Raw genomic sequence first — 12,802 nt, forward strand, 5'->3', positions numbered from 1 at the left:
GACTCGGGTAGTTCAACTTTTTTCTTCTCCAAAGTGTCAAAGGAAACTTTCATAGGAGTTTAGTGTCTTTTGATAAATGGTGATTATTATTTGAGTTCCTATGTAAGCATTTTGTAGCGTTCCCCATTATGATTTTCTTCTCTTACAAGAAATAAATAGTTATCATCTGTAGACCATAGCCACCATGGTTTTGAATTTTGAATGCACAAATGACTTCACAAAGCTATTACATGGGCTCAATCAATGAATCATGTTAAATGCAATCCTCTACAAGAAGATCATTTGCTTTGGAAATTAAGCTAATTGACTTAGTACTATCAATTCATCATGTCCACACTATGGTATACCAATATGCTGAAGATTTCGACATCTTTGCTTCTCAAGGGTTCTAAAAATCTACAAACATAACTTCCCCTAAATTGATACCCCTTTTAATTTAGTTTGTAGAAGAGCCATATGTACCATCTTAAGTTGTAGATCCATCCTTCACTTCATTTTTCTTTTCTTCTAATTTTTTAACCTACATATTTTCCATCTTTTTTATTTGAGTTAGATCAACCTTCTTCTGTGAAAGAAAAGACTTGGTATTATTTCCTCTTGAAAACTTATTAATATTTTTCTATTTGTTACAGTTATAACATGTAATGTCTTGTGGATCATTTTCACTTCTTGTATTGGATATGCAGTTAGATGCCTTATGACCAAACTTGTTGCATGTATAACAGTAACTATTGAAAGATTGAGTATTCTTGCATTGTTTACATTCATTAAACCATTCCCTATTATTAGTAAACATTTTTTTCTTTTTAAAATAATAATTCAAATGACTTGAATTACCCAACCAATAAATACAAATATCACTAATAGTTGGAGAAATCACTATTAAATAAGTGATTTTCCTCTAAATTTTAGAGGTACAATTCCCTTGTTTGATGTAATTTAACTTTTTTAGGGGTATGCTTTTAACTAGAAAGTAGAAAAGGCAAAACTAACACCTATACATAGCCATGACATAGATGCAATTGTGAGTTTAGAATCAAAGGAAAATAGAGATAAATGACACAAAGATAATAAGCAACAACTCCTTTTAGATGATATGAACAATTTAAGACTCAAATCATTTAAAGAACACACACAATCTGATATAATAGGTGAAAACATCAAGAAAGGATTGAAAATCAAAAAAGAAAATGACAATCAAAAGTAAATACAAATGAACACAAAGATTCCTAAATTCTCCTCCTTTTATTTGATGACATCAGAGAATTTAAAGGTAGAGAAAATATACTTCTATCTCTCCCTCCAAAACTAAATTAAAATGCCCTCCTTCTAATCAGTTATAACTCATATGTGAAATCATAAGAAGGATTATAAATCTAGACCCCTCCACCATTATCTTATTACCTATTAATAAATTAACAATGAGCTATATCAACTTCTAGTAAGTACTTCTTGAAAATTAATTACAAAATTATATCTTTTATCTTCCCACCTTCTCGTAAATACAAACATTTTAACTTATTAATGAGTTTAAATATTAAAATGAACTTTAAAATAAATGGTACCACTTCTTATAAATTTTACTAGCATGTGCCTATTGCCAAAACTAGATTATCAGTAGAGATGTGACAGATTCATTAATCGAATTCTACCATGTCATTATAGGAATATCACTATGATGCCAATGAATATTTTTGGAGATTAAGTCCTTCCTTGAGTAGCTCCACAATTCAGCATTATTCAATGGACACTAAAATGCAATCTTCTATTCACCATTATTCATTGGACAAAATCATAGTCACAACTATTGTTAGGCTTGTTCATCCTTCTTTCTTTTCTAAACTACAAATTTAAATGCATCACTTTAGCTCCACAATAGCCACATGGATATAAAATAAACATTTACATTAATTCCAAATTAAAAATTTGTCTATAGATGATATTGAAATTCAAATACTTAAACTACAAAATCTCAAAATAGTATTCTCTCTATGCTTAGAGAGATTGCCTACTTGCTGAGACATTTTGCGAAACAACTACCATCTCATGCCATGTCTAAGCTTCCACTATTTACATATATATCTAATAAGTGTTGGCATATGCACACTCCAATGAGACATTGTATGTGATTGAAGGTTTTGTCATTGATGGCAACCTTGCAATCCTATGGCACCGGCAAAGGCATTATACCGGCATCAGCAGATCACACTCAACACTGGCACTCAGGACACCGGCACTGACATAGAAGAAAGGAAGTATACCGGCACAGAGGCCGACAGGATTTTATTATATTATATTTTGTTTATTATTGTAAAAATGTGTAAGCTGACTTGGCAAACTATAAAATGACTCTTATATATAAAAGAGATCATTGTAGACATTTGAGTGATGTGATAGAGAAGTATTAAGGAAAATATTAGGTAGACCTAATGTGCGAAATATAGGTCAAGAGGTATATGTAAAGAACAGAGCAAGAACTAGTACTGAATGTGGCATAGAAGATGCTATTGTAAAGCAGTACAAGATATTGGATTTGTATAATCCTTATTGTAAGTCAGTGTGACTTCCCATTGAGCAGTGAGCTCTAGGCAGTTGGCCTTCCTGCATGTGCAGGCACCTATTGTAAGTAATATTCTCTTATTGGCCAATGAGTGAATATTGTGGGTCACAAATCCCACCAAGGTTTTTCCCACACCAGGTTTCCTCATTAACATCTTGTGTTATGGTGTGCTTTTCATGTGGATGTCCTTGATTCTATTTATTGCATTATTTCTTGCATACCGGTACACTGTTATATTATGTTCTACATGTTTTAAGTTAAGAAATTTTAATTACTGGTTAGATACTGATTCACCCCCCCCCTCTCAGTATCTGTGGGATCCCTAACAATTGGTATCAGAGCCTGGTCCTCTATTTTCAAAAGCCTAACAACTTGAGGAAGATCTTGACATCGGTAAAGATGGAAAATCTGATGAAGCAACTTGAAGGAGCTCTTACAGACTATGATGTAGAAAAGTTGAAAAATATCAAATTAGAAGATGATTTAAGAGTAGCTCAGGACATCATTCAGGCACTTCAAGAAAATTTTAGTGTTGCAAGAAATAAGAGAAGAGAACTTTGTGAAAAATTGCAAAATGAGAATGATGAAAAGGAATCATTTAATGATATGATAAGCAAGTTGAAACAAGAGATCATGACAACAAATAATGAGATGTAGGATATGACTATGAGATTTTGCAAAGAGATTGAGGATAGGAAGAAGAATGAAGAAGAATTGACCAGAAGACTAAGTGATGCAGCAAATGAGAACACAAGACTTAGCTATGAAAATGACATGTTGAAGATAGATTTGATGCATACTCAGAATGACTCAAATGAACTGATGAGACAAAAAGAAGTCCTAGAAAGAGAACTAGAAACTGCAAATCAACACAAAGAAAAATTCAAGAAAAGCTCAGAGGAACTTGGCATCTTGCTGAAGAATCAAAAACCCAAAGGTGATACTTCTTGAATTGGCTTTGAAGTTGGTGAAAGCTTCGGTATTGCAAATACTCAGGATCATAGCAAACTGGTAAGACAACCTAATGCTTATAAATTCAATGGTAAATGCTTTAACTGTAAAAAGTATGGTCATAGAGCAAATGAATGTAGATCTAGAAATTATCAGAATATCAACACACCCACCAGTCAATGTTCTAAATGCAACAAAGTTGGTCACAACTCTGAAAACTATAGAATGAATGTGAGATGTTATGTTTGTGGAAGATTTGGACATTTATCTAATCAATGTAGAACACAAACCGGCATAGGTTATGGGAAAGTGTGAGATTTTGCCAAGATCAAGAGGCAATGGAAAACACAAATAAGAGAGAACAAAATAGATGATATAAATAAACTGTATTCTATCAAGATGAAAAATATGATCAACTGGATCATTAAGCATTACATACAATGAATATAAGTCTGCTTATATAGGCAAGGCTATATGGATATGTGAGCACACAAACATGACAAGTGGCTCAATAAGAAACAAGGGTAGGTAGGAGAAATAATATAATATTCCACATGAGGTGGATCACCCACTGAATGTGGAGCGTAACAATAAGATCAACACCATAAAAGGTGGAAATTCTCCTACACATACTATCCCAATGTGGCACAAACACCCAAGTGTCTCATACCCAAACTACTATGAAATGAATTTCCTAAGTAAACTTAAGTAAAGTGTAATAATATCCATGATGAATAATTATTTACACCAACACCCCCCCCTTAAGTGCAACTTAGGGGAATGCACTTAAGTCTACAATGCAACTAAGCAATGCAAGATGGGTCCCGGCTACTAGGCCATGTTAGGTACCCATGTACAAATGCAAATGCATGCAAACCAATGCAATGAAATCTCTCACAAAGTGGGGAAAGAGAGAAAAACCCAATGGGAAAAAACCCTCCCCCAAAAGAGAGATGAAAAACATACAAGAGAACTCTCATAGAATAATGTGAAGGACAAAACCCCATGTGAGGAAAAAGTCCCCCACATATGAGAGAAGAAGAAGAAGAGAGACTAGGAAGGCCCCCCTCAATGTAGAATCTACACCAATGATAGAAGCTCGATGGATGAATAAACTGCTCCACGATCATCGTACAACATTCCTTCCCTTAGGAAGAAACAAAACCAAAGGTGTATCCATGAAGTCTCCCCAATCATGAAGGGAAGATGTATGAAGAAAAATCATGATGAAAGGAATCTCTGAAAACTGCTCAAGTGTCCCCATGTCGATGTTGAAAGATACCCCCTCCAAAGGTGGTAAACTATGCCACACTGCTGAAAAAGGCACTCCAAGATCTAGTGGAGATGGATGTAGAACATGTCCCAAAGACTCACATGTCTCCTCAAAACATAAAGAGACCTTCTTCAACTATTGTACATGAGTATCCACAATCATGTCAACCTCAAAAGAATGATCATGTAGAGAATGAACAAGAGGGTCAGAGTGTTCCCTTGCAACAATCGAAGAAGGATCACCTTCATAAAAGATAAGATGAATGTCGTCAATGATGTCTCCCAAATCTGCAATGTAGGATTCCACAAACAAACCTACAATGTCTATCAAGTAATCATCCCATGAATCTGAAGCTGAAAGACAATGAATATCCTGTTGCACTGAATCACATGAAGGCAAAACTGTCACACTATCCACATCATCTGGTGCAATAGGTGATGTGATATCAATATGAGGAGATGAAATACAAGGCTCAAGAATGGGGTCACATGTGAGAATACCCATGTTCAAGTGTCCAAAGTTCTCCTCAAAATCTGAACCATGACAAGAAGTGTGATCATCATGTGTAGAATCATCAAATGTGAAATCATCATCATCAACAAAATCTAAAAAGGAGTATAACCGAGATGCATGATCAACCACCCCAGTCACAATGATAGCTCTAGTCTCCAAGTCTCTAATGAAAACTAACTCAGGTGTGAACTCCACAACTCTCTTAGTTGTGCCATGTATGATTTGATAGATAGAAAGGAGATTGTTTGTCAAGTGGGGTACACACAACACATCATTGAAGGAGTTATCCCCAATGTCAATAGATCCTTTCCCAATCACATCCATGTATGTATGATTGCCCATCAAAATCTGCGGCATGGTGCAAGGCTCAAATGTAGAGAACATAGACTATGAAGATGCCATATGATGAGAAGCCCTTGAATCTAGAAGCCATCTCTCTGAATCATGACTAATAGTAGCACATAGAGCTTTTCCTTTTCTTGTTCCAAAAGAGTGAGTCTTCCCACTTGTAGAAGCCATGAATGCTTGCCCTTTTCCTTTTGAATGTGAGGAAGTGGAAGTTGATGAATCATCCTTCTTATAGACATTAGGCAAATAAATGTTATACTTTTTGATTATATGTGTGAGCTCATCAATCTTCTTATAATGGCAATGATGCTCCTCATGACCAAACTTTTTACAATAGGCACAAGTAGGTCTCTCCCTCTTTGGTGAGTTATCCCTCTTGGAAGAGGATGAATCTCCTTGTTGTGGAGAAGATGGTGCTTTCTCCTTAGGCTTTGATTGCCATTTCTTCTTGTTTGAGTTGTCCTTTCCTTGATTTCCTTTGTTCCCTTGATTTGCCACTAATGCTTGAGACTTAGAAGACTTAAGAATACCCATGCTTATCAACTTAGTTTGTTCCATCATCAAGATTTCATTGAAAGCATCAAATGTAGGCATTGTGTAGCTTGAACCCATTGTCATCCTATGGGTTTGGAAACTAGAAACAAATGTTGCATATTCTTGTGGAAGCTTGCCTATCAGGTTGACTATCAATTGAGTATCCTTCTTATCAATGCCACAATCTTTGAGTTGTGCCCTCAACTCTTTTGCCTTAGTGAAAATAATCTTGTATAGTATCAAAGTTCTTGGGATCTAACATGGTGAGATCACTATCAATTTGATATCCCCTAATCTCATCAACTTGACCATACAAGCCTTGAAACTTTTTCCAAGCATACTTGATTAGAGTACACTTCTCAATAAGAAAAATGAGATCCTTTGATACATACTTTCTTAAGGTACCAATTGCCATGATATTTTTAGTGAGCCAATCCAACTGAAGGAACACAAGAGCACAAAATCACAAGAGACACCCCCCCCAAATTCACTCAATCAAAGTACCCCCCCAAAAAATGATGATTTTGACACTTTATATGTAGTGCGTGTACAATAGGCCACTTGCAAACAATGGCAAGGTGGACTTCTTATTTCAATTTACAACTTCTCAAAATGAGATCTAAGAGACTTCAACAAATACTGCTAGTGATCTAAACTGAGATCCAAGAAAAATGCAAGTACCAAATATGCCAAAAATGGCCAAATATTGAAAGTACTATTTCTACTTAAAATCACTGCAAACAGATGGCAGATTATGAAAGTAGATGAAAAGAATGCACTTTCAAAAAAAACGACACCGAAAAAGGAGTCCATATGAGCCCAAACGAAGCCTCCAAAGTTGTAAAAATCGGAATTTCGCAATTTTCGAAAAACTTGTATCCGAAAATCAAAAAAATTCTACACCATTGTACAGATCACGAAATTCTACCCCAAAACAAAAAAAAAATTGCTTGTAAAAACGAGTCCAGATGAATGAGATATCACTATTTGAAAATTGACTGCAAAATTATAATTTCTAGAAAATTTCTGCCGCAGCATCAAACTTCAAATGCCTCTAGATTTGGCCTCCAAAGTCCAATTTTGATTAAACAAAAGGAAAAACTGACTTTCTTGGACCTCCTCAATCCAATGATAACCTCAAATTTGACCCATCAAGCTGCAATAAAAACCTGCAATAGAAAGATCCAAAATGCAAACCCCAAATACCATCAAATTTCTCTCAATTAGCAAACCAATGACACTCTAATGGCTCTGATACCATGTGAGATTTTGCCAAGACCAAGAGGCAATGGAAAACACAAATAAGAGAGAACAAAATAGATGATAGAAATAAACTATATTCTATCAAGATGAAAAATATGATCAACTGAATCATTAAGCATTACATACAATGAATATGAGTCTGCTTATATAGGCAAGGCTATATGGATATGTGAGCACACAAACATGACATGTGGCACAATAAGAAACAAGGGTAGGTAGGAAATAGGTGTGGGTAGGTAGGAGAAACAATATAATATTCCACATGAGGTGGATCACCCACTAAATGTGGAGTGTAACAACAAGATCAACACCATAAAAGGTGGAAATTCTCCTACACACACTATCCCAATGTGGCACAAACACCCAAGTGTCTCATACCCAAACTACTATGAAATGCATTTCCTAAGTAAACTTAAGTAAAGTGTAATAATATCCATGATGAATAATTATTTACACCAACAGAAAGCTATTTAGAAAAATAATGTAACTTGTTGTGCATGTAACAAAATTGGGCATATTGCTAAATTCTGTAGAAGTAAAGGAACACCGGTAGACAACAAAAGTTCTAGCCTGAAAGGTTAAGAAAAAGTTGAAGAGGTTAAGAAAGAATTCTCAAAACAATGGATTAGAAAAGCTGATCTAAATATTGGGAATATTGCTTCACCAGCGGAATAGAGTGATGCTTCACCGGAAGGATAGAGCAGTGCTCCACCAGTAGGAAGTTCTTCATCTAATTGAAGAAAATTTCCTTGAGGGTTTGGAAATCTATTGATACATGTGCTATTATTCCCTCGGTTAGAGATAAGAAGTTGGAAATTACTTATTACCGGCAAACAATGTTAAGTGAATACTTAACCGGCATGCAATTAATGTGGTAGATGGCAAAAAGACACTATAAAATTAAGTTTTTGGCTCCATTTCATTTCACCGAGATTTGAAATTTTTGAAGAGTTCAAAGACTCCGAGCTAAGGCATTTCGAGCAAGAAGAAAGAACACTCCAAGCAATCATCCATCCAAGATAGTAAAAGGTATTTAATCATGGCAACCACCTCTGCAATTGAATATATAGCAAACCCTACTATTGTTGTGGTAATAAAAAGACCTAGACCCGTATTTCTGTTAGTTCCCAAGATAACAAAGAAGGATGATACCTTAGGTGCTTTTTCTCAAATTCCTATGGGAGTTGTGTATGCTAAAGACCCCAGAATGTACATCCACTGCAACATTGATGAATTAGGAGATGAGGAAATTAAAACCATGTATAAAACTATGATATGTGATAATACTAGCAATGTAAAGGATGAACACAAGATCATTGAGACCCTAGGATTTACAGAGATCCTTAGCATTCCTAAATTTTCAAAGGATGTGATTAGGATAGTTTTAACTAGGTTACATGGAGAATTTTTCTGGCTAGATGCAATTCACAAAATCACCAAGGAAGCTGTGAAAGTTGTCACAGGGTTACTGACCACTAGTAAAAGACCAGATAAAACCAAGAAAGTTTCAAATGATCTAGTTATAAACCTAACTGGTGCAACATTTGACAAAAGGTCCCTGAGAGTAAATGATGTAAAAGATATCAATGTAAGATTCATCAGTATGATATTAGGGTATAAAGCTACTCATGCTAATAGAGTTAATTCAGTTTCAATTTTATGCATTAAGAGTGCTTATGACATGGTCACAGACAATGCAAAAATTGACATATGTGAGTGGTTAAAAGATGAATTAATTGACAACCTTGGAAAGATCAAGAAGGACAAGAAAGGAACTTTCAGATTTGGAAATCTATTAGTATGCCTAATGCTACATATAACAATACAGGTTCCTGGTATAGGTTATAAAGAACTTGGATATGACATACCATTAGGCAAACAATTGACAGAACTATTCAATAACATGGGTGAGAACAAGGAAAACAATATTCATGACTTTTTCCAAGCATTAAAGACCAAAATGAAGAAAAGAGTAAGGTTATCACAAAAGATTGTAGACAAATACAAAGATGATATATGCTTTGTCATCAAGAAAGATGAAATTTGGATGGAAACGGTCATCCCAAGGATAGTTTGGGTAACTGAGATGGGCTATGAAATAGATGATCACATAGTTGAAACATATGCTAAAGCACTTCTGGAAGCCCCCAGAGAACCTAAGGAAGAAGTATTTGGTAGTGTAAAAAATATTGAAAGACAAATTCAATCAAAGAAAAGGGTGAAAAAGGTTGAGGCAGTTGTAAGGAAAGGGTCCAGACAAGCAAAAGCCATTAAGGAAGATGTATTGAAGAAAACAGACATAGCAGAGGATGAGTTAGTAGCTCCACAGCCTAAAACTCACCTATCACCGGTAGGTACTTCTTCAGGAAGTGGCATGCCTGCAAATTTTAAAAGAGTTGTAAGAAAAAGAGATCCTTCACCGGCAACCACACCTTCACCTAGGAGGACAAGGTAAAAGCAACAAGTTGTGAGATCTCCGGTTAGAAAGGACACACCAAAGAAGAAACTAACACCCAAGAAGAAGAAAAGGACAAACAAAGACTTGACCCCTCTTGATATACTGCTGAATGAAATCACAGAGGAAGGTAAATTGAAGAATATAGAGAAAATATATGACACTCTAATAGCTGATGAGAAAGAACAAGTTGAAAATAGTGTTATATTGCACATGGATATGTACAAGAAATTTTTGATGGAAGTAGTCAATGAAATACCAGATGAATTATTCAAAAGACTAGAGGCAAGAAGACAAGCAATGATAGAATTGGATAAGAAAATAAAAATTGAGAAGCTACTTGTTCTATATCCGGTAAACTCTCCACAAGAAATTGATGATTTGATTAATCAATCAGTATTCTCTACTACACACTGGCATATTTCACTAATGGCGGGAAGAGTTAATGAAGTGATAGAGGAAACAGAAAATGGATGGGATATATTTCTAGTTGAGAAAGAAAAACAAGAAGAGTACAAAAACCCCAAGCCTATCAAAGTCTATCAAAAATATAGAGACAAGGGAAAAGGAAAAGTTGGTGGACCAACTAGTATCAAGGTTAGAGACAACTTACCCCCACCTTCTTTAAATAATCCACAGGTAAAATTAACAACTACTGAAGATCAACCAGCAGCCGAGAGTATGGATGTAGAGGATAATAATCCTAATCCTAAAGTCCTATATACTGTGAATGTTGATACTCAGAAGATCAACATCATAGTAGACAAAGATACAATAGAAAAGACCAACATGGCTAGTGAGCCTCCGGTAGCAGGGGAAACTAATAAACCAGTAGAAGATAAAGAGAAAAAGGTAGAGACTAAGACACAGATTGAGGCAATGAAACATACAGGAAACCAACAGAGCCAAAGGCTCCAGAACAACAACAACTGGAACAAGTACATAAGGAAATTATGCCATTGGAAACTAGAGAAGTTGGAAAACCATTGCTTAAAGAAATGCAGACACAAACAGACCTACCAGAGGTCAATACAAGCTTGGTTACTTCCACCAGTACTTAGATTGTTGGATCATCATCAAGATACAAATCAACAAATGTGACTAAGGTACTGCTTGATTCTATCAAGAAAATAACCGACTACAGCTCACAGGCTTACAAAGCAATTGATGATACCATACCAATTTTGAAGGTAGTTGCTCCTAACTGTAATATAGATAACAAAGATTCTTTAGGACAATTGGATACATTGTGTAAATATATCTTAGAAAACATTGAGAAAATAAAGGAAGATTCAGTGAAGGATAAGGTAGAAATTGAAAAATAGAAATTCTTAGATGAGCAAATAACAAAGTGTAACAGAGATTTTGACACACTTCTACCAGAACTATGTAATTTATTAAAAGAGTACAAAAACATGTACAAAGGTACATGTAAAACAAACTTTTTGACTGTAGATATTGACAAGAAAATGAGTAAGGTATAGGATGAGATCAATAAACTTGCAGATAGTTTTGTCAACTCACCTAATACACTATCAGTTTTTGAGGAGAAGATAACAAATTTTGAGGAAGAACTACTCAAATTGGAAAGGGAAAAAGAAAGGATAATAAATAAGGCAAAACATTTGAGATCCAAACTAAGTCCAAGATTGGACTATCTAGCATCTCTGCGGAAGGAAGTTTCTAAGGCACTAATACAGGGAAGCAAAACACTGGCAGAGCACTTGCAGCATCTCACCGGTACAGTGAAGAGAAGAAAAACAACAATAAAGGATAGCAAGAAGTTCATGGATAGTATAAACTTGATTTTGGGAGATCTTTTTCAAATTATAACTACCCAACTACAAGGTTGAAACCACAAACTCTATTGACATCTTGATAACCTTTGTCATTGATGCCAAAGGGGGAGTAGTGGGATGAGAAAATTCAAATCACAGGACAGGAATCATATGCTCAAGGGGAGCTCTCACATTTTTTGGTAACTCACATTTTTGGTAACATTTTTGGACTACACATTTTTGGATTCTTTTTGAAATTTCTCATGAGTGTTGCCATCAATGCCAAAGGGGGAGATTGTTGGCATATGCACACTCCAATGAGACATTGTATGAGATTGAAGGTTTTGTCATTGATGGCAACCTTGCAATCCTATGGCACTGGCAAAGGCATTATACCGGCATCAGCAGATCACACTCTACACCAACACTCAGGACACCGGCACCGACACAGAAGAAAGGAAGTATACCGACACAGAGGCCGACAAGATTTTGTTATATTATATTTTGTTTATTATTGTAAAAATGTGTAAGCCGACTTGGCAAATTGTAAAATGACTATTATATATAAAAGAGATCATTGTAGACATTTGAGTGATGTAATAGAGAAGTATTAAGGAAAATATTAGGCAGACCTAATGTGCGAAATATAGGTCAAGAGGTATATGTAAAGAACAGAGTAGGAACCAGTATTGAATCTGGCATAGAAGATGCTATTGTAAAGAAGTACAAGATATTGGATTTGTATAATCCTTATTGTAAGTCAGTGTGACTTCCCATTGAGCAGTGAGCTCTAGGCAGTTGGCCTTCTTGCATGTGCAGGCACCTATTGTAAGTAATATTCTCTTATTGGCCAGTGAGTGAATATTGTGGGTCACAAATTCCACCAAGGTTTTTCCCACACCGGGTTTCCTCATTAACATCTTGTGTTATGGTGTTCTTTTCATGTGGATGTTCTTGATTCTGTTTATTGCATTATTTCTTGCATACCGGTACACTGTTATATTATGTTCTGCATGTTTTAAGTTAAGAAATTTTAATTACCTGTTAGATACTGATTCACCTCCCCCTCTCAGTATATGTGGGATCCCTAACAATAAGAGCATTTGTAATATTTTGATCATCCACTT

This window comes from Cryptomeria japonica, chromosome 4, assembly GCF_030272615.1.
Source record: "Cryptomeria japonica chromosome 4, Sugi_1.0, whole genome shotgun sequence".
NCBI classification, from domain to species: Eukaryota; Viridiplantae; Streptophyta; class Pinopsida; order Cupressales; family Cupressaceae; genus Cryptomeria; species Cryptomeria japonica.